Source organism: Mauremys reevesii, linkage group 1, assembly GCF_016161935.1.
Source record: "Mauremys reevesii isolate NIE-2019 linkage group 1, ASM1616193v1, whole genome shotgun sequence".
Lineage (NCBI taxonomy): Eukaryota > Metazoa > Chordata > Testudines > Geoemydidae > Mauremys > Mauremys reevesii.
In genome coordinates this window covers 140,449,535-140,473,171 of record NC_052623.1, presented here as the reverse complement: position 1 = coordinate 140,473,171, position 23,637 = coordinate 140,449,535, and the positions used below count along the sequence as shown (strand labels likewise).

The 23,637-nt window shown below is 42.8% G+C and overlaps 1 protein-coding gene and 1 long non-coding RNA gene across 11 annotated transcripts in view; one reads left to right on the top strand and one right to left on the bottom strand.

Moving 5' to 3' along the window:
* Nucleotides 1-23,637, top strand: part of CTPS2 (CTP synthase 2) — a 153,152-nt gene that overhangs the window by 82,791 nt on the left and 46,724 nt on the right. The window lies entirely within an intron of this gene.
* LOC120372821 lies at nucleotides 20,686-21,870 on the bottom strand. Its single transcript, XR_005585209.1, has 3 exons — nucleotides 21,823-21,870; nucleotides 21,280-21,329; nucleotides 20,686-20,989 (listed from the first exon to the last, which is right to left on the bottom strand). It is a non-coding gene; the product is annotated as an uncharacterized LOC120372821 (long non-coding RNA).

Here is a 23,637-nt window from a genome sequence, read left to right as displayed (position 1 = left end):
CATTAAATAATTTGATATTAGTCATTTTAACCGATACAGTCTGCTGGAAGCAAAACACATAGAAGTTGCAAGAGGTGGTTGTTGCTGTGTTCTGCTGTTCTCAGCCAAGCTAATTAGGCTCTTAAATGGACCCTCTGGTACCATAGGTGCTGACTTACTCAGACCCCAGGGGGATGCTTGACCCCCCGCTCCACCCCAGGCCCTGCCCCCGCTCCACCCCTTCTTCCAAGCCCCCACCCCACTTTTTCCCACCCCTGCCCGGCCTCTTTCCACCCCCTGGTCCCTGCCTGCCTGCCCTGGCTCTGCGCAGCTCCCATAAGCTCCCATAAGCGGCCAACATGTCCCTGTGGCTCCTAGACACAGGTGCAATCAGAGAAGCTCCATGTGCTGCCCCTGCCCTGAATGCCTGTTCTGTATCTCCCATTGGCCAGGAACCCTAAGTGGATTATGGGAGTCACCCTGAGAGAATTACAGGCATGGACCTGTGATTTGGGAAGAGTGTCCATGGTGAGACTGAGTAAGGGGTACAGCTAACCCTGCACCCATAACATTAACCTCAACTTAGGGAAAAAGAGCCTCAGCAATTTTAAAAGATCCTGATAGAAGCACCAACCACTCAACATGCATCCATCAGTATTATTAAAAATAAATGTGGACATCACATAAGAGATGTCTTTTCTTGCAAACAATGCAATTTAGCAACTGCTATATTCCACAACTGACTGAACAGTTACTCAGCTCATCTCTTTGGAGCATTCCATCTTAAGCTTTAAAGCAACTTTTTGCTCCATCAGGAAACCATTTGAATTAGAGATATTTAAGATTATACAAGATAATAAACTCATATATGCTGTTTCTTCAACATTCAACATGGAAATTCAAAATCTGTTCAAACAGCATACAGGGGTGGAGGGAACTTAAAACATGAAACAGGTGACCATTTTTTAAAGAACACAACATACCTAGGAGTAGTTAGTACTTTTCTACTCAGAGAAGTGAATATGCAAAAATAGCACCTTCTTACTCAACAGATCTTCTTTCCCTGTATATTCAGCGAAATAACTCAATTACTTCAGTGACAAAATATATTTAAATTGCTTTTTACTCCTGGTAGTACTGGAGAGCCAGCACATTTAAGAGGGAGTGAGATGGTTCTTATTCCTTGTTAGGGTGACCAGGTGTCTGGGTTTCGACCAGAACACCCGTTCAAAAAGGGACCCTGGTGGCTCCAGTCAGCACCGCTGACCAGGCTGTTAAAAGTCCGGTCAGTGGTGTAGCAGAGCTAAGGCAGGCTAGTCCTGGGGCATCACACTGCGCCCTGGAAGCGGCCAGCTGGTCTGGCTCCTAGGAGGAGGGCCATGGGGCTCTGCGCGCTGCCCCCAGCCAATGGGAGCTGGGGCGGGGCAGTGCCTGCAGGCAAGAGCAGCCCGCACCGTGGAGCCTCCTGCCCCCACTCCCACCTAGGAGCTGGACCTGCTGGCCGCTTCTGGGATGCAGCGTGGTGCCCCAGGACAGGCAGGCAGCCTGCCTTAGTCTTCGCACTGTGCCACTGACTGGGAGCTGCTTGAGTAAGCCCGAGAGCCTGCACCCCCAGCCGGAGCCCTCACCCCTCCCCACACCCCAACTCCCTGCCCCAGCCCGGAGTCCTGCCCCGCACCCTGAACCCCTCATTTTTGGCTCCACCCCAGAGCCCACACCCCCATTTAGAGCCCTCTCCCACACCCCAACCCTCTGCCCCAGCCCAGTGAAAGTGAGTGAGGGTGGGGGAGAGTGAGCCACTGAGGGAGGGGGAAATGTAGTCAGTGCGGGGCAGGGCCTCAGAGAAGGGGCAGGGCTAGTGTGTTCGGTTTTGTGCCAATAGAAACTTGGCAACCCCATTCCTTGTGCATCATCAACAGAATTATTTAATACATTCGAATCAACTTGCAAACCCATTGAAGGCCCTGGAGTTGTATAGGGTTGAACAGGTGTCACTCAGGATTTAATTTAGCTGGTAATACCTTTATTACAGATGATGTTGAGTTAGAAGAAAATAACCCAGCTTGACTCTGAGCTTGCAGGGTTGGTAGTTTAAGAAACACAGTTTCTTGTAAACTGAGCACATTTACTATGGCATGGCATAATCTTGGAGCTGAACTGTGCATTTTACAATGTCATTTCTGAGAGTAGAACTGCACTTTAAACCTTCAGCAAGCCTTTGATCTTCCCTGGCAGGGTAAATTACTAAATTAGAATAGCTCAATTTGTGTGGACAATTGTAAACGAAGTGGTGATTAACTCTTATTCAGTGCTTGTAACAGTTTACTGAACAGGTTGGGCCCAGCCAAGCATGTGTCAGCTACTGATCTAATAAATAGGTACTGGTAGGTGTATTTGGTAACTTATAGTACTACTAAATCTGCTTTTGTAACATCATCTGCTTTTGCTGGATTCTTAATGTTTCTTTTGAGTACACACCTACATTCCAAAGGGTGGTAAATATAGTGCTGACAAAGCATAGATGCAGATGGCTGCTTGCAACACATAGACAGCGTTTGCAAGGCTTTTGCAAGCAGGCTTGCTTGCTAGGCCAGTAAACTGTCACACTTGTCATGGTCTCGGTATTGAATTTAGGACACAGAGTGGGGTGTGACCAAATTTAAACTGAAGCCAGCCAAAGTGGATGCTCTGAGATTGGCCCACACCCATTACAGAGGGCTTTCTTGGGAACTGTAGGTTTTGTCATAAACAATTATGGATGTGTCTTCCTGATCTAAGAGGAAACTGACAAACTGACAAGGCCAGACCTAAAGAAGAGCTCTGTGTAAGCTCGAAAGCACATCTCTCTCACCAACAGAAGCTGGTCTAATAAAAGATATCAGTTCACCCACCTTGTGAAGCTGATGTAGAGAAACAAGAGTGAACAGCTTTCAAAACTTTTAAGAAAGAGCTCTGCAGGTTATCAGTATTCAGTAAACCAAATTACACTCAGAAGTGTGTGGTGCATAAGACACTGAATTTTGGTTTGGAGTAGGTATTCAGGCAGGTGTATGACATGGGGGAAGAATGTCACATGGCATACTTTACAGGAAATTACTTCCTCAAAAGATAGCCTAAATCCTGGTAGAGAAGTCATGGCTTGTATTGTGTGGTTCTATAAAAGATCTAATCGTGCCTGTATGGCTGAGAGTTTGAGATGGTGACTGACCACTGTCCCCTACCTGGTTACACAGAGACCAATCAAATCTCCTATGGTGGATTACAGTTTGTCACAGAAACCCTATTTCCAGATATCAAGTAAAAAATGAAAATGCCAATGAATGATACAAAAGAAGCATTGGAGGCATTTGGCATAACATTATGGTTGTGTCATATGAAAACTAGAACATTAAAAACAAGTAAGGAGGAGTGATGGAGTTTGGACTGTTAGCTGCGTGCTGGGGAATGTATGGGGAAAACTTAATGAATTCACACTGTAAATCAGGAATTCCAGTTCCATTTTTTCCCTACATTTGGGAATTTGACATCAATCCTAGGGGCTGATCCAACTCAGTTAGGAGTATGTCTTCAAGCCAGCTAAATGAGGATATTTAAAGGGCTATTGTAGATGCAACATGGCCTAGTAAATACAGGGCACAGGACTGGGGATTAAGCATCCTGGTTTCTATTCCCAGCTGTATCGCTGACTGTCATATAACCTCGACAAATCATTTAACCTGTCTGTGACTTAATTACAACAGTGGTTATGTTCCAAGGGCTTTGATGTCTGCAGAGGAGAGGCTCTGTTTGCTCATTGAGTCTGATCATCATTTTATTATTACAGCCTTGTAAGCCTCAAGTAAAAGAGAATTGGAATTATTGGCTGCACAGGTTCCTATAGCACATAGGAGAGAAAGGATGATCATTAGGAAGTCCAGATCATCTATTTAATCCCACTGGATTGAGGGACAGTTTACTGTGATCTGAGATTTGTCCCCCTTTATACAATGGAGTTTTAAATGACAACCAGTAAGCGTTTCTTTACAATGCTAGTTTTCATATATTTTTTTTAATATTACAAGTATTTTCCTTCCGTGAGAGCCTATGGTTCTTCTGTACTTCACTATGCATCATAGGCATAATTATCTGTTAGTCATGACCTTTGTAAACTACTTTGAGATCCTTGTATGAAAATTTTCATGTAGGTGCAAGTGGTTGTTACTGTCTGTCTGTCTATGTCCCTTCCTTGACTTGTGTGTGATAGCATATCTCACGTCATCCAGAAATGCACCTACCAAGGGATCTGCACCTACAACCTACCCCACAGTGATTTATGGGCCTCTGATTGTTATATTAAAACTATTACTTATGGCTGTTGTTCTTACATTTGGGCAGCTGCAACAATTCTTAACCTAGTGTTTCAATATCTGTCATTGTGGGAGAAATAACACTAATGATGCATATTTGTGAACTGCTGTCTGATGGAGACTGTTGAATGGTATATAGCACACTAGGAACATTAGGTTTATGTGGTGGGGATGTTATATCCTATTGTATGTGTTGGAAAATTGATATTGGTTGCATGAACTAAGTCAAACTCTTCACTTTCCTCACACTCCGTCACCATTTTCAACTCTGCCACTAATGGTGGCTCAGTTACTGGGATCTGGATACATTTACAGCATTTATTTCATATGGATTTCTTTGTTCTACAAAGCATGCCAATCTGCTGGTTATGTTAAATCATCATTGCTCCACTTCACATGTTGACCATGCTGTAAGCACCTTCTCTCTCTCTCTCTCTCTCTCTCTCACACGCGCGCGCGCACACACACACACACACACACACACACACTATGTGCATGGCAGTATGTGTGTCTCTATGCACAGCAAACAGATATGTAATATGGTAGTCTGGGTAAGTGTGTACTCTTATAAAGGATTTAAACTTAGAAAAAATTATTATTTGGACCTTGTCATATGTCTGTCTTTGTGTGGCCTAAAGCAACTTGAGCTTGTTACATTGATGTTGATACAAATATTACCTAGTGCTTTGATTCCCAGTCTTCTCAGATTTGTGACACTTATCACAAATATAACCATTATGTGACCCATTGATACATCAACATATACTGCAACACTTCCAGTGTAATGAATATATACAAAATAGTATAACCTCTTGTAGCCACATTACTACAGCCTCCCAACCTGAAGCAAATACTCACCAGCAACCACACACCATACAACATAAACACTAACCCAGGAACCTATCCTTGCAATAAAGCCCGATGCCAGCTCTGTCCACATATCCATTCAAGTGACACCATCACAGGACCTAATCACATCAGACACACCATCAGGGGCTCGTACACCTGCACATCTACCAACGTGATATATGCCATCATGTGCCAGCAATGCCCCTCTGCCATGTACATTGGCCAAACCGGACAGTCTCTACGCAAAAGAATAAATGGACACAAATCTGACATCAGGAATCATAACATTCAAAAACCAGTGGGAGAACACTTCAACCTTTCTAACCACTCAGTGACAGACTTGAAGGTGGCAATTTTGCAACAAAAAAACTTCAAAAACAGACTCCAAAGAGAGACTGCTGAACTTGAATTAATATGCAAACTAGATACAATTAACTGTGGTTTAAACAAAGACTGGGAATGGTTGGGTCATTACACCAATTGAATCTATTTCCCTATGTTAAGTTCTCCTCACACCTTCTATGGGCCATCTTAATTATCACTTCTAAAAGTTTTTTTCCTCCTGCTAACGATAGCTCATCTCAATTGATTAGACTCTGCCTGTTGGTATGCATACTTCCACCTTTTCATGTTCTCTGTATGTATAAATATCTCCTGTCTGTGTGTTCCATTCTATGCATCCGAAGAAGTGAGCTTTAGCTCACGAAAGCTCATGCTTAAATAAATTTGTTAGTCTTTAAGGTGCCACAAGTACTCCTGTTTTTTTTTTTTTTGCGGATACAGACTAACACGGCTGCTACTCTGAAACCTAAATAATACTTAGCACTCAGTCAGGCTCCATTTAAGCAATGTGAGTATTGTCAATGATGTAAACAGTCCCTTAATGTGAAATCTTAAACTGATAATATGACTAAACTGCTTACATAAGAAGGGCCATACTGGCCGTTACCAAGTTATATATAGAACACATAATTCCAGCTATATGGAGCAGAATCCCCACGCATTTCCCAACATATGTCAATAGCAGGAAAAGCTCAGAGCAGAAGAGGATCAACACTAGGGGTCTTGGGGCTTTCCCTGCATGTCTCTCCTCCTTCACCGTCACTCTTGTGTTCTCAATTCTTTCCCCATAGCTCACTACCACTTCTGGATCCCTCATTGTGGTGGCTCAAGCAGGGCAACCTTCCACAAACTGAATCTTATTATGTTGTCAGTTCTCATGGCAATGTAACACCCAAGCTCACATTGTGGGTGTGATGAGGGTCTATTTCAGAAGAGAATTAAAGAGACAAGTAATGGCTAAATGGATTTTGCATGGACAACATTAAGAATAGGTTATTTTGCCTTTGCCAACCCATAACAGCTCTGCTTTACTGAACTCAAGGACCAACTGTTGTGTTAGTTACAGGTAATTGATGACATTGTTAAATGCTGACACATAACCTGTTTTTATTTGTATTGTGGAGATAGCCTCAGTCTTTGTTGTTGGTTGCCTAGCATATATTTCTTCATATGCAGATGAGTGTATCATCAAGTTATCCGTTTAGCTTATCTTCTGCAACCAATCACCCACTCATTTCACAGAGAGAGAGAGTAAATTATACTGGGTGTGTGCATTTGAGATGAGTAACAATTAATTAGTACTTGGCAGATGATTTGAAAATGGTTTAATAAGCTATTACTGGCTTTGAAGGAATATAGAGGTTTGAGGTAGATTTTTTTCTTCATTTCCTGCAGATTTCCTCCAGTTTAATGATAAGTTTGATATGATATGAAGATATTTCTTCTCTGCTCTATCCTGTTTAACATTGCCCATGCATGCGCACACTCTCTCACTTCTCTGCCTCTTGCATCTACACTTTTTCCCCAATAGGCTATCATATATGACAGGACATGATAGTGAGACCATAGTTAAGGTTGGCCAGAATTTTCACAATAGTGAGACCATAGTTAAGGTTGGCTAGAATTTTCTGTACCTCAGTATCTAATCTTTCGTTGGGAATGTTTTTGTTAACATAGGGAATTTGAACGAGATTTTAGCTTTTAATTAATGTGTGTACAACATTCTCCAGTTTATATTTTGTGTTTGTACATTGTTGACTTTTTTAGGAAATTTAGGAAAACCAGAAAAGCCTGATTTTGTCCACACAGTGCAAATTTGTTGCCCGCTGCTGCTGCCTGAGTGATAATATTAAGAACATAAACATGTCCATACTGGGTCAGACCAAAGGTCCATCTAGCCCAGAATCCTGTCTTCCAACAGTGGCCAATGCCAGATGCCCCAGAGGGAATGAACAGAACAGGTAATCATCAAGTGATCCATCCCCTGTTACCCATTCCCAGCTTCTTGGCAAACAGAGGCTAGGGACACCATCCCTGCCCATTCTGGCTAATAGCCATTGATGGATCTATTCTCCATGAACTTATCTAGTTCTTTTTTGAACCCTGTTATAGACTTAGACTTCACAACATTCTCTGGCAAGGAGTTCCACAGGTTGACTGTGCGTTGTGTGAAGAAATACTTCCTTTTGTTTGTTTTAAACCCGCTGCCTATTAATTTCATTTGGTGACCCCCTAGTTCATGTGTTATGAGAAGGAGTAAATAACACTTTCATATTTACTTTCTCCACACCAGTCATGATTTTATAGACCTCTATCATATCCCCCCATAGTCATCTCTTTTCCAAGCTGAAAAGTCTGAGTCTTATTAATCTCTTCTCATATGGAGGCCCTTTCAACCCCTAATTGTTTTTGTTGCCCTTTTCTGAACCTTTAGAAATTTCAATATATCTTTTTTGAAATGGGGCAACCACATCTGCATGCAGTATTCAAGATGTGGGCATATCATGCATTTATATAGAAGCAATATGATATTTTCTGTCTTATCTATTCCTTTCCTAATGACTCCAAACATTCTGTTAACTTTTTTAACTGCCAATGCATATTGAGTGGATGTTTTCAGAGAACTATCCACAATGACTCCAAGATCGCTTTCTTGAGTGGTAACAGCTAATTTAGACCTCATCATTTTATATGTATAGTTGAGATTATGTTTTCCAGTGTGCATTACTTTGCATTTATCAACATTGAATTTCATCTGCCATTTTGTTGCCCAGTCACCCAGTTTTGTGAGATTCTTTTGTAGCTCTTCACAGTCTGCTTGGGACTTAACTATCTTGAGTAGTTTTGTATCATCTGCAAATTTTGCCACTTCACTGTTTACCCCCTTTTCTAGATCATTTATAAATATGTTGAACAGGACTGGTCCCAGTACAGACCCCTGGGGAACACGACTATTACTTCTCTCCATTCTGAAAACTTACCATTTATTCCTACCCTTTGTTTCTTATCATTTAACCAGTTACCAATCCATGAGAGGGCCTTCCCTCTTATCCCATGACAGCTTACTTTGCTCTTTTAAAATATATCAGAGGGATAAATATCAGGGAGGGAGAGGAATTATTTAAGCTTAGTACCAATATTGACACAAGAACAAATGGATATAAACTGTACATTGCGAAGTTTAGACTTTAAATTAGATGAAGGTTTCTAACCATTAGAGGAGTGAAGTTCTTGCAACAGCCTTCCAAGGGGAGTAGTGGGGACGAAAGACATATCTGGCTTCAAGACTAAGCTTGATAAGTTTATGGAGGGGATGGTATGAAGGGATAGCCTAATTTTGGCAATTAATTGATCTTTGATTATTAGCAGGTAAATATGCCCAATGGTCTGTGATGGGATGTTAGATTGGGTGGGATCTGAGTTACTACAGAGAATTCTTTCCTGGGTGCTGGCTAGTGAGTCTTGCCCACATGCTCAGGGTTTAACTGATCACCATATTTGGGGTTGGGAAGGAATTTTCCTCCAGGACAGATTGGCAGAAGCCCTGGAGGTTTTTCGCCTTCCTCTGCAGCGTGGGGCACGGGTCACTTGCTGGAGGATTCTCTGCACCTTGAGGTCTTTAAACCACGATTTGAGGACTTCAATAACTCAGACATAGGTTAGGGGTTTGTTACGGGAGTAGGTGGGTGAGATTCTGTGGCCTGCATTGTGCAGGAGGTCAGACTAGATGATCATAATGGTCCCTTCTGACCTTAAAGTCTATGAGTCTAAGAACCTTTTGTGAGGGACTTCATATTGTGACATCTGGGATATTGGATATTGTGACATCCAAGAATATCAGCCATTTATCACTCACTCCTTCCAGTTCATTTGCATACTTTGGGAGAATCACTAGTGCCCTTGTTGTCATGGCAACAGCTGTCTCTGATAACTGATTTCTGGCAGCTGACCATAACATTATTATATGATAAGATCCCAGGAAGAGCTGTAATGAAAGGAGATAGGGTTTAGATCAGCTCCTGCTCTGCTTCTTTGGGTTTGTACTAGGGTAAGTTGTACTGTTTCTATTCAAAGGGTAATTGTTACTTTCCTCAACAAGGGTTGCATGAAAATAAGATTCAAAACTGCAAGTTCTTTTTCATAAATATTGTTTAGATGCTGCTTGCAGATTGGGGGGGTATAGCTTTCTGAATATTTACCTTTCACAAAAAGTGAGAACTTATAGACATGAGTGCCTCCTGTTTTCTGTTTTGTAAAAAAAGTTATGTAGATTGTGCAGTAAAATGTATCTATTGTCCCCCCCGCCCCGCTGTGAAAACTTAACATCTTAAACAAATCTGTAAATGCTTTATTATTTAAATAGCACATTATAAAACTAAGGAAATTCATAAACAAAAAACTTTGTTAAACGTTAGGTAAGCTTGCTCTCATCAATAAACTAAACCATAAAAAATTAGGAAATACGAAGTTAAAGATTGAAAAGGATAAAAATATTGCAAAGTCAAACATTCTCAAGTTAGGAAATGCCAGAATAATGTTGCCCATGCTACCTAAATTAACTCCTCTTGTGTATATGCATTATTTATAATATAGCCTTTAATTCCATGATCTCATATTACACCTTTGCCCCGATATAACATGACCCGATATAACACGAATTTGGATATAACACGGTAAAGCAGTGTTCCGGGGGGGCGGGGCTGCACACTCCGGTGGATCAAAGCAAGTTCGATATAACGCAGTTTCACCTATAACGTGGTAAGATTTTTTGGCTCCCGAGAACAGCATTATATCGAGGTAGAGGTGTACTTTTTACACAGGACCTCTGGTTCATTCATGCAAAGGATGGATCTGATCTGGGGATGAATAAGGATTTTGTAACGAAGGAGACTGTTGTCTGTAGGAAGCTGGAAGGTGGGTAGTGATGAGGGAGGGGACTGCAGGAAGAGACAGGATGGTCTAATGGTTAGACCAGATGAAGGCCACTCTAGAGACTTGGATTCTATCCCAGCCTCTGCCACCAAGTTTCTGTGTGATATTGGACAAGTCATGTACAGTAACTCCTCTCTTAACCTTGTAGTTATGTTCCTGAAAAATGCTATATATATGTGTCTCTATAGTTAGACTCTCTATATAGTCTGTATATATATATATATATATATATATATATATATATATATATATATATATATATATATACACAGTATAAGTTTTAAACAATTTAATACTGTACACAGCAATGATGATTGTGAAGCTTGGTTGAGGTGGTGGAGTCAGAGGGTGGAAGAGGGTGGGATATTTCCCAGGGAATGCCTTACTGCTAAATGATGAACTAGCACTCGGCTGAACCCTCAAGGGTTAACATATTGTTGTTAATGTAGCCTCACACTCTACAAGGCAGCACGAATGGAGGGAGAGGAGACAGCATGAGCATGGCAGAGAGCGACAGAGACACACACTGTGTATGAGTGAGAGATGCACATTGCCCCTTTAAGTACGCTGACCCCATTCTAAGTACATTGCCTTTTTAATTAGATCAGCAAGCTGAGAACCAGCTGCTGCCAGCAAGCTCCCTCCAGCCTGAGTCCTGCCATGTCCCCCCTCCAGCTCCATGGATGAGGTAAAGGAGCGGGGCAGGGGAGGGGAACAGCCTGACATTAGCACCCCTTCCCCCACACACACACTTGCATAGCAAGCAGGAGGCTCCCTGGAGCAGCTCCAAGGTGGAGCAGCACATGGTAGTGGGGAGAGGGACAGCTGAACTGCCCACAATTGATAGCCTGCTGGGCGGCTGCCACACAGGGAACTTAGGGGAGCGGGGAGCTGATGGGGGGCTGCCGGTCCACCCTGATTCCAAGCTCCCACCAGTTAGCTCCAACGGACTGCTCTTTCTGCAAGCAGTGGACAAAGCAGGCGGCTGCCAAACAACATTATAAGGGAGCATTGCACAACTTTAAACGAGCATGTTCTCTAATTGATCAGCAACGAAACAATGTTAACCAGGACGACTTTAAGTGAGGAGTTACTGTATGCCAATTTTTTCACAGTCACTTCTGCATTGTAACTAAAGCCTGTATCATAGTATATATGCGTGGGGGTTGGGGTGGGAATTAAGATTGCAAGGGCAATATTCATTTTGGCATTTCCTGACTTGAAATTACTTGATTTTGCAACCTTTTAATCCTTTTTAATCATTACTTTTGTATTCCTAATTTATTATGGATTAGTTTATTAATGAGAGCATCCTTAACTACTGTTAAATTAAGAGTGTGTGTGTGTGTGTATATATATATATATATAAAAAATATCGTGTGGCAAGGCACCCCTTCTGCCTCGCTGGGCGTAGCACTCCCTCCTCTGGCAGGGACAGGGCCTGGAGTAAATCAGCCTCCACTCTGGAGCATGTCTGTCTTCCCTCTTCGGGGTTTGTTTCTCAGAGCCTTCCTGGTAGGCATCGGGGCAGGCCTGAGGAGTGCTCCTCTGCCAAACAAAGGGGAACAAGTCTATAAAGCACCAAAACAAAAAGAGAGTACCTTTCCATGGCCCCCTCACTGGGGCAGGAGTTGTCCTGTCACTGGCCCTAGGGTGTCAGTCCTTCTCCTAAACAGGCACTGAGTTTTGGGTGTCTCCTTTGGGAAGGAGCACAGTTTCTCACACTGGAGAAGGCAATCTCCCTGCTGCCTCCAGCCTTGCAGCCGTCTCTCCAACCCTCTCCCACCAGGAGAGAGATTTTAACAGGTTTCAGGCAGCCCTTAATTGGACTCAGGTGTCCTTAATTGACTTGAAGTAACCCTTTCCCAGCTTGTAGGAAAAAGGGCCTCCTGCAGCCGTCCAGCCTGACTTTGTGTGTGTGTATATATATATATATGAGAAAAGATGGATTTGTAGATTTGTGGCTGCTGTTGTGCTGATGCATTGGCACAGTTCACACGAACACTTAGGCTACATCTATACTACAAACTTTAGCAAAACAAGTTATGTTGGCATACAGCTGCCACAGTTACTATATCACTCGTGTGATCTGAGCACACACTTGTCTGCTTACATTGGCTCTTCATGTTCTCACTAGTAGAGTTTGTGTCAAAGCAAAGTGTGGCACACAATGGGTAGGTATCACAGTTTGGCACAATGCCTTCTGGGAAGTTTTCATAATGTATTGTCAGGCGGAAATGAGTCACCCAGGGAACTCTGGGAGCTAGGGGTCAAGTTCCCCTCACGCAACTATCTGCATCCCAGAATGCCATCCTTATCCCATAATTTTTGTACCTTTCTTTACGATCTGACAATCCTGTGTAGCACTGTTTGGTGTCCATCCTCTGTGAAAGAAGCATAGAGTCGGCACAGCTCTTTACTATTGTCATGAATGTTGCAAATTCAGGATACATGATTTTCTGGTATTATCAGAACCGCAGAAAGAACCACAATAGTGGGGGACATGACAGTTTCTCTGAGGACAGATTGCTGATGGACATGACAAAAAACAATTCCAGGTTGTTGGCATTCATGGAGCAGCTTTGAATGGTGGAGAGCCACTTCTGCGCTTGAGAAACAAGCACTGACGGATGGGATTGCATCATAATGCAGGTTTGGAAAGACAAGCAGTGGCTGCAGAACTTTCAGATGGGAAAGGTCCTATTCCTGGATCTGTGTGCCGAGCTTGCTCCAGCCCTCCGCATGGACATTAGAATGAGAGCTGCACTGACAGTGGAGAAGTGAGTGGCAATTGCACTGTGAAAACTTGCAATGCCGTATTGTAACCTTGGGGGCCATTGTCATGCAAGAGTGTAGGGCCATTAATCATCTCCTGCTACACAGGACTGGGACTCTCAGCAACGTGCAGGACATAGGGGATGGATTTTCAGCAGTGGGGTCCCCGAACTATGGTGGGGCAATAGATTGCATGTATATCCCTATTTTAGCACCAGCCCACCTTGCTACAGGGTACATCAACATAAAAGGCTGCTTTTATATGGTTATGCAAGCCTTGGTGGATCACCAGGGATGTTTCACCTTTCAGTGTGGCTGGTAAGGGAAAGTGCATGACACTTGCATATTTAAGAACACAGAAGCGTTCAGAAAGCTGCAAGCAGGAACATTGTTTCTCAATTGGTGGATTACTACTGGTGATGTTGAAATGCTAATAATGATCCTGAGGAACCCCACTGGCTGCTTTGACAGCACCATGAAAAGATTCAACTAACAGATCAGCAGGTACAGAATGACAGTCAAATGTGCTTTTGGTAGATTGAAATGACGCTGGTGGTGTTTACTTGCTGGTAGGCTGTCAAGCGATTAAAAAAATGAATAGTGATTAATCACGCTGTTAAATAACAGTAGAGTAGCATTTATTTAAATATTTTTGATGTTTTCTACATTTTCAAATATATTGATTTCAATTACAAACACAGAATTCAAAGTGTACAGTGCTCACTTTATATTTATTTTTGATTACAAGTATTTGCAGTGTAAAAAAACAATTCACCTAATACAAGGACTGAAGTGCAATCTTTTTATCATGAAAGTTGAACTTACAAATGTAGAATTATGTACAAAAAATCTGCATTCAGAAATAAAACAATGTAAAATTTTAAAGCCTGCAAGTCCACCCGGTCCTACTTCTTGTTCAGCCAATCGCTCAGACAAACAAGTTAGTTTACATTTGCAGGAGATAATGCTGCCCACTTCTTGTTTATAATGTCACCTGAAAGTGAGAACAGGCATTTGCATGGCACTTGTAGCCGGCATCACAAGATATTTACATGCAAGATGTGCTAAAGATTCATATGTCCTTTCATGCTTCAACCATCATTCCAGGGACATGCGCCCATGCTTATGACGGGTTCTGCTCAATAACAATCCAAAGCAGTGCGGATCAATGCATGTACATTTTCATTATCTGAGTCAGATGCTACCAGCAGAAGCTTGATTTTCTTTTTCGGTGGTTCAGGTTCTATAGTTTCCGCTTCGGAGTATTGCTCTTTTAAGAATTCTAAAAGCATGCTGCACACCTCGTCCCTCTCAGATTTTGGAATGCACTTCAGATTCTTAAACCTTGGGTCGAGTGCTGTAGCTATCTTTAGAAATCTCACATTGGTACCTTCTTTGTCAAATCTGCAGTGAAAGTGTTCTTAGAATAAACATGTGCTGGGTCATCATCCAAGACTGCTATAACATGAAATATGTTGCAGAATGTGGGTAAAACAGGGCAGGAGACATACAATTCTCCTCCAAGGATTTCAGTCACAAATTTAATCGACATTTTTTTTTAATGAGCATCATCAGCATAGAAGCATGTCGTCTGGAATGGTGGCCAAAGCATGAAGTGGGGTACAAATGTTCTGCATATCTGGCACATAAATACCTTGCTATGCCGGCTACAAAAGTGCTGTGCAAATGCCTGTTTTCACTCTCTGGTGACATTGTAAATAAGAAGAGGGCAGCATTATCTCCTGTAAATGTAAACAAACTTGTTTGTCCTAGCGATTGGCTGAACAAGAAGTAGGACTGAGTGGACCTATAGGCTCTGAAGTTTTACATTGTTTCATTTTTGAATGCAGTTATATAACAAAAAAAAATCTACATTTTTAAGCTGGACTTTTAGGACAAAGATTGCACTACAGTACTCATATGAGTTGATTTGAAAAATGCTATTTCTTTTGTTCATCATTTTTACAGTGCAAATATTTGTCATAAAAAATAATATACACATTGATTTCAGTTACAACACAGAATACAATATATACGAATATATAGAAAAACATCCAAAATATTTAATAAATTTCAATTGGTATTCTGTTGTTTAACAGTGTGATTTAAACTGCGATTAATTGCAATTAATTTTTTTAATTGTGATTTTTTTTGAGTTAATAGCGTGAGTTAACTGCAATTAATTGACAGCCCTACTTGCTAGATTGGATCTCAGTGAGAAAAATATCCCAGTAATTATAGTTATATGTTGTGTTCTGCATAATATATGTGAGAGAAAGGGGAAAAAGCTGCCGCCATGGTAGAATGGCTGTCTGCTGAGTTTGAACAGCCAGACACATGGGCCATTATGAGAGCCCAATATAGAGCTATGAAGTTGTGGGAGGCTTTAAAAAAACACTGTAATAGTCAGTCACGGCCCTGTAGGTTTGCAGACTGTTACGCATTGTGCAATGTTTGATGTGCATTTATACATATAACATGTCTTATAATGAACCTTTGAATACTGTGTTTTCCTGTGCATTTATAAATGTTACATGGTCTTTCACTGAAACTGAATTATGCAGTGCTTGCTGTATGTTGTGGATATTACTTGGTGTTTTCTTGAACCTATGAATTCTGTGGTGCTGTGCATTTACAAGAGCTGGGTGCTTTGGGTCCTGCCATACATTCTGCAGTGTGCTTGGTGAACTAATAAAGATGAATTTATTTAAAAAAATATAATTTTATTGTCTGACAAAAGTAGTGGGAAAAAATCTGTGCAAATAAAGAAGGATAATACAATACAAACATGAATTAGCTGAATGGAACTTTAACTAGAAAGGTAGCACACAGATCTGTCTGTTCAAGTGCAGAAATGCAGTCCACTTTGGCTACCCTGAAAGCAGCCCTGCCTCTCTCAGGTCAGTGTATATGAAGCTGTCCCCCTGTGTGGAGTAATAGGGATAGGGATTTGACCCATGGTGCCAAGTAGATTGTTGCAGGGTGTAGAGAGCTGTCACCATGGAGTTCTCCAGGGATTGCACAGGGTGATGTCTGTGACTGTTGGACCTGTAGGTCAACTAGAGGCTTGCAGCATTTGTGTTTGCTGCCTGAGGAGCCCCATTATGTCCTGGGGAATCGCCCTCTCCTTTTCCCGATGAGATTCTTGGGTCATTCTCCATTTTCTCCTGACCTCTCTGTGCCTCTCCAAGACATCTGCCATATTGGCTTGCAAGGCCTTTTGTTTGCAGTCTGATGCAGCACTGGCTTGCAGGAGTTCACTGTGCATCAGGGTCAGACATTTTGTGCGTGCGGAGGGGGCAACCCGCAAGGCCACAACAGCATCAGGTATAGATAAAAAAGACAGCTCATTGTATTTACAGTCACAACAGAAAGCGAAAGATAAGTTTCAAAACTCCCTTCCTGTTGCATGCTCAGTGCAACTTGAAAGTTTGTCTCTCTCGCCAGCAGAAGTTGGTCCAATAAAAGATATTACCTCATCCGCCTTGTCTCAAACTCCCTTCCCTCATTTCCATCAACATTTTTAGTAAGATGTTTACTGACACTTCAGCTGCGGTGTGCCTCTTTCCAGCCCCAGACACAGAGAATATCACCCACGAGAGACCGGGAAGAGGAGGGCGGAGAAAGGAGGAGGAGGGCAATAATACTTCTGGCTGCATGAAACAATTGGGTCCCTATTTCAATGGGTAGAAATGTAGGGCAATGGCACTAAAAATTGGCATTATTTCTCACAGGCGGCAGTGATACTAGCTTATATCTCACACCTGAGGGTCACAAAGGCACAGAGGCACAGCTGCTGCTGCCGTCCCAAAGCTGCCTGGGCCCGTAGGCTGCTAGCTTGTTCACTGCAGTGGGGCCAGCAGAACTCATTGTGGAGTAGTGTGGGAAAGTGTCCTACCACAGAGGAAGAAATAAGGAGGCCATCCCTAGAAACCTTTGGGAGAGGATTGTGGAGTATCTCTGTGAAAGGTTCATTGAGATCTCTCAGGAGGATACAAGGGACATCTCTATATAAATCAACAGGGTGCTCCATATGCCCTCCTTCCTCCTCCTAATCCTACAGGGGAATGAAAAGCAGATAACTCTAGCTCTGTTTGTTGTACTGCTACCTCCTCCTGTATGAGTAAGACAGTTAAACGTTGATACGTGTGCCTTTGGTAACTTGGGATGGACCAGGTCCCACCATTGTTTTTAAACACTGTAAGGGAAAAAGCACTTACCCGAGGAGCATTCCCTGGATCGGGCTTGTCCGTGTTTGGCTGGCAGGACTAGCCAGACCGCAGCGGAGTCTCAAACTGGTCCTGGTTTGTGGCATAGCCAGACTCCCTTCCCCCGCCCGATATGTGTCCCTCTCCTCCTCCTCTTCACTTCTTACAGCAGGGGTCTGTGTCTTGGGCTCCACCGAGGTATCCATGGTAGTCTGTGGGGTGCTGGTGCATACTTGCATGTCTGCCAAGTATGACATGCAACTCATCATAAAACCAGTAAGGCCTGGTCTACACTGGGAGGGGGTGTCGAATCTTCGCGCAAACTTCCAGTGAATGAATAGCGCGTGAGTGAAGTTAGCTCAGCCTCAGCTCCTTACCTCTCATGGCGCGGATGATATGTCCGCGGCTCCCCTCCCCGTCGACTCGCCACCTCGCGCTCGTGGAGTTCGGAGAGTCGGGAGCGCGATTGTTTTTGATATTATCGCGCCTAGACGACGATATATCGAATCGAAACTCGATTTGATTGCTACCGATCGGGATCCGGGGGTAGTACTTTAGTCTGCAGCTCAGCACCAGATCAACTATTGGCCTCCCTAATCTTGTGGTATATGCATACTGCAGTTCCTTTGCTTTCATGTGGCACTGCTGCTGGTCCCTATCGTGCTCCTTTGCCTGAATCCCCTGTGCAATTTTTTTGTAGATGTCCACATGTCTACAGCTGGTCCATAGGAGAGGTATAGACTCTCCTCCCCACAGGACCAGAAGATCCAGTACTTCCTGTCTACTCCAGGTACATCTGGATCATGTTGCCGGTCTGGTCATTTGGGCAGCTACGCACAACAGTGGAGAGCTGGGAGATGTGCTCCCAAGCTGGGCACTCAGGGAGAGGCATTTCAAAAATACACCAGGTGTTTTAAGGGAGTGGAGTGGGGCATGTCCCCTAGGCAGTGGAGTTCACAATTGTGACCAGAGTGATCAGTGTTGGGCATTGTGGGACAGCTGCTGGAGGACTATTAGGGTTGACATAGGCCATGCAGCATCTACACTCACACTGCATTGACCACAGTACAGGGACCGTAGCTCAACGCCGTTCAGGGAGGTGGTTTTCTATATTGCTGTAATTGGGTGCTTCTGTTGGCAGGAGACCTAACTTTGTAGTGTCGACCAGGCTAGTTCATGGCAAGCTGGAGTGTAAATCTCGACTGCACATTAGCTTGCTGCACACTAGTGTCTGTGTGAATCCCACTGACCCATGCTAACAATTCCATAGTGTTCTTTGAAACAGGAATAGATCAAAGTGCTCTATGGAAGTGCAGCAGCTCCCTGCATGTGCCGCCCCCATAGCTCCCATTGGCTATGGTTCCCAGCCAATGGGAGCTGTGGAGCCAGCGCTCAGGGTGGGGGCAGGGACAGCATGCAGAGCTACCGAGCCACGCCTCTGCCTAGGAGCACCAGGGCCATGTTGTCGCTAGTGGGGAGACGCCCAAGGTGCTCTCCACCTGGATCCAGCACACCAAAACCCCTCCTGTGCCCCAATCCCCTGCCCCAAGCCCCCTCCCACACCCAAACTCCCTCCCAGAGCCTACGTCCTGCACCTCCTCCTGTGCCCCAACCCACAGCCCCACACTCCCTCCTGCACTCTGAACCCTTCATGACCATTCCTCTGCCTAGGAGCAGCAGGGACATGTCACCGCTTCTGGGGAGCACGCGGAGCCAGGTAGGGAGCCTGCCAGCCCCGCGCCAGCTGGACTATAAACTGGACTTTCTATGAAGATCAGAAATGCTGGTTTATAGAGCTTTCCAGCTGGTAAAGTGCCGGATAACACAGCTTTTACTGTAGTTAACTTTCAATAACTTCCAATAACTTTTTAAGAATTAGATTATACTGACTCTTGAAGATCAGGTCATTCTAATAGCCTCCCTGCTTTCTCCCCAAGTTCAGTTCTCTCATGCGGTATAGTATTCTCAGGAACTCCTAGAATTAGAGGTCTGTGCTTTATGTCATTTCAGAAAAGCTTTTGGATGGCATGGAGCATTAACTCTGGTTCTAACAGTTCTCAGGGAAGGGGAGGGGAAGGCATGAGCATCATCTCAATAATGAGATGTCACTGAATAATGAGTGCACATCACTGAAATGCTTTCCTCATGAGATGTCACACACTGGAATGGCTCTCTGTATTTTGGGGAAAGTACAGGCCATCAAAGACCATTTAGCAGACAGGTCAGATGCTTTCAGCATCGTACATGTCTCTTCTTGAACTTGAGACTGTCCTTGCATAGGGTGACCAGATGTCCCGATATTTAACCTTTTGTCCCGCATCCCGATCAATGTACGATCGGGACCCCATTTGTCCCAATATTCAGATAAGGAGGCGAGTGAGAGGGAGGCACTGACTCCTTGGGTGCTCTAGGGTTGGACTAGATGATCATACTAGTCCCTTTGGACCTTAAAGTCTCTGAGTCTATCTTTGGAAAGTCAGACTGTGTTGTATTTTGGCAACAAGTATTAAATATTAAAGAGGAATGGCAGGGAAGTAGGCTCATTCATTAGAAGAAATTGCAGTGATCAATATTTTAACTGTTACAATTAGTTTGAATTGGTTACTCTGTGTAGTTCTCACAGCATGGACTCACAGCTGAGCAGCTTGTGAAACAAATAGGATTGAGTGCAGTTGGCAAAGGACTGAGTGTGCTGTTTACCTTTGCAATTACCTGTGTGGTCCTCTGTATCTTGGGTCTCTGAGGTCTTTGTGGGATATGATAATATGTGGCCTTAAAGTGTCAGGTCAACACAAATTGCACCACAATTTTAAATTGTGTTCACTTTGTAGTATCTTTACACTGCTTTGTGTTATGTTTACCTGCTTTTCCTTTTCCACCCCCTGTCTTGGTGAACATTTGTGCCACACATCCCCTGCTACATCCATACAGTACAAACTCCATCGCCACCATGACATCGAGTTTGTACTGTATGGATGTTTTGTATATGTTGTGGGTTACTCAAGCCACACTAGGATAAAGGGGTTTTGCCTTCCTGTCCTGGCTGATCTGCATAAGAGACTAAGATTTTACCACAGCTTCTAGCTAACAAAGACAGTCTCTTAGCTCAAGTACCAGCGGTTCTATCTGAAGGCCTAGGGTTCAAGCCCAGCTTCACAACTACAAGAAAGGAGAGAAACAACATGGACCTCATCAAAAATAAGTCCCAAAAGCCACAGATTTATTTATTTAGTTAGTTAGTTTATTGTGAGAAAAGTGACTATGAGCTAATAAGTGGGGTTGTTATTTGTATACACTGCCCACTCATTGCTTGCCCTTTGTAAACTTGTGCATCTTGGGCACATCATTGAGGCTGGTCTTGTTAGTGAAGTGGGTGATTGGGGTGGGGATGTGCCTCAAAGAAAGTTTCCTGGACACTTGGCTCAGCTTGTGCAGTAGAACTTCCTCTTCCATCTATGTTGGTTTATTTGCTCCAAGTTGTAAATCAGACATTCTCATTGGATCATCTTAAACAGTAAAGCGATATGTTTTTCTCTTCAATTTGGAATCACAAGTTAGCTGCATATAAAACAGAAGCAACAATATTTAGCAATAATCAGAAAATTCACTTTAAAATTAATAAATCTGCCCATCCCAGCTGAATAGTTTTTGTTATATTAAGATAAAATGAGTTATTTGACCTTGAATCACAGACAGAATAAGGTGGTTTTTTTTCTCATGCAGAATTCAAACCAAGATAAGTAAATATTTTTGGCATGTGCCCTTTTAATGGAAAGTGACTGCAAGCCCAGACACTCTGTATTGCCTCTTCATACCAGAGATTTCGCTTGAAATCCAATAAACTTTACCTGTCTCAGTTTCATTATCTGAATACAGTTCCATTTCCCTGTCCTTCATTCTATTCAAATAAATTGGGGAGGGAGAAAGAAAAAGAAAGATATTTAGAGACTAACAATTTGAAAGGGGAAAAAAGTTCATAATTCTAACTTCTTCCCATGAGATGAGTACTTCCAGGTGCTTCAAGGCATAGTCAAGCAAGGTAATGACAAACCTCTATCCGGTATCCCTTTCTAGTACCCTGCCCTTACCTGCCATGGAGGAAGAAGTTAAATAACAAGTTCAGCATTAATTACAAATTTGTTATATTGGTTTGTTATTCTATTTTAGAATTAAAAAGAGAGAATCTTTTTTTAAAAATTGTGTTTCCGGCAGTCTCAAAGGCACTTCCAGGAATTCACACTCATCTCACAAAAATTACCCACCAATAGCACTCCCTCAGCCAAAGCTCTACCACAACAAGGGTGCATTCTGACTGGAATAAAATGGAGATTAGGATAATCTACTAAATTTTTGTCTGCTGCCCACTCAATTTCTTTCCTAAAAGGAATTACCCAATTCTGGGGTCTAAATTCATCCCAGGGCAGGGCAGGGGGATGACAGAATGTTGGGACAATGTTGGGAATGTTGGGACCTGACAATGGGAAACTTCAGTCATCGGAATCCAAGGCTGTCTCTTTTGCTAATGGGTCTGAAGGTGGTTTGGTGGGAGCAGAAGAAAGGAAGTAGCATGGCTAGGTCTCTCCACGGGACCTGCTGGGGATGTTAATGTTTACAGGGGTCCAAAGGCCTTTGCGAGCAACCCGTGGAAACCTCCAGAACCTAGTGATGGGGTTTGCTCAGTGATGGTCTGGTGGGGGAAGAGGACTTGGAGTGATTGATTCTTTTTCCTGGCTCCTAATGGAGCTACTTTACTAAGACTGTTTAATGACTATGAAATAACTGGAATCGGAATCTGCTGGAATATGATAACAGTCAAGGTAGAGGAACTGTAATAAAAGGTGAGCAGCTCTGAGAATAAAGTGTGCATCTTATTTTGTCTTTAAGGAAGATCCTTATTTTCTCATGGTCACTTTTCTCACAATAAAAAACAAATAAATCTGTGACATTAAAGACTTATTTGTTTTATGAAGTCAATGTTTTTTCTCTCCTTTCTTGTAGTTGTGATGCTCCTCCCCTTTGTGGAATATTTTACTGGCCAGACCTTTTCAGCTTGGCTAGCGCAGCCTCAGATTCCTCCAGACTGACTTCTCCATCATTATTTTTGTCCATCTCTTTAAATATGTTAGATATATCCTGTGAGGATTAATAAACAAAAAGTTAAACATATGTAATGTTAATTTCAGCGGTTAAATTCCCCTGATAAGAGGACTGGCAATGACATAGCCAATTTCCAACCTGCAGTTGGCACGAAGTAGTCCTGCTACTAACATTATTTGTGTATCAGTTTTTCTCAAGACACTGCAGGAATGGCTAACCTCTCTCAACTATGGGCCCCTTGAAGTTACTGGGGGGGTTTCCATTGATTTCAATAGGTTCTGGATCAGGCCCTGTAGCTGCAGTTTGCCTAAATTGCTAAATCTTATATGCAATAGGGTGATCTAGAGTACAGTTATGAAGCTAGGTACTGTTGATTCTGAGCACGCAAACCTACACTTTTCTTCTGTTGATTTATTGTTGTGTGTGTATGACAAATATGTTTCTTATATATGCTGTCCTGCTTTGTATCCATCTGTTTCAATGGCAAGCAAGGTGTGTGTTTTGTAACCATGGCAAGTGATAGAAAATATTGTGAAGTATGTAAAACACGGATTATATCAGAACAATGCATCAAAACATTAGTAGGATTTTGGGGGCAGTGCAAAGACAAATTTGTGTTTCTCTTCCTTGAGCCTAAATCAGTTGTGACTAAGTACCTGGCATTTTATTAAGAAAGTACCAAGTGGACTGTCCAAGATCAAATTTTTCCATTAAGCAAGTTAAGCTATAATTAAAATCTTTAATCATTGCTTGTAAAATGAATACCCTTCTAACCTATTTTGCAAGATTTACACCTACTAAATCTTTTATAAAGATTCCCCCCCCCCATCTTAATTCTAGACTTTACATCCATACAGTACAAACTCGATCGCCACCATGACATGAAATAACTAAATACTGAATAAAGGAATAGACAGAGCTCAGATTGGAGATAGGAGCACCTAGGGATTTGAAGATCAAATCTTTGACCTCTTTGCAATGTGCAGTTATATGTCAGGGAGCACAGGAGTAATGGCTGCATCCCTGAGACTGGCCATGCAGCAGCACAGATGGTAATCTGTGGCTGGAGGAGAAGACTTCTGTCGTCCACCAGTCCCCCACAGAGAACT